Below are 367 nucleotides of genomic sequence, written 5' to 3' on the forward strand. Positions count from 1 at the left end.
TCCATGCAAGCTATGCTCAAGAAATATGGGGTTGTTCATAGAGTTTCCACACCTTATCACCCCCAATGTAATGGACAAGCTGAGATTTCAAATAGAGAGATAAAGAAGATTTTGGAGAATATGGTGCAGCCTAACAGAAAGGATTGGAGCAACAGACTTGAGGATGCTCTTTGGGCACATAGGAATGCTTACAAGGAACCCATAGGGATGTCCCCTTATCTGGTTGTCTTTGGTAAAGCATGTCATCTTCCTGTAGATATAGAACATCGTGCATACTGGACTGTGAAAACTTGTAACTTGGCTCTTGATCAAGCTGGTGAAGAAAGAAAGCTCCAATTGAATGAAATCACGAGATCTTCTTAGAAGC

Source organism: Lupinus angustifolius, chromosome LG16 (assembly GCF_001865875.1).
Source record: "Lupinus angustifolius cultivar Tanjil chromosome LG16, LupAngTanjil_v1.0, whole genome shotgun sequence".
NCBI lineage: Eukaryota > Viridiplantae > Streptophyta > Magnoliopsida > Fabales > Fabaceae > Lupinus > Lupinus angustifolius.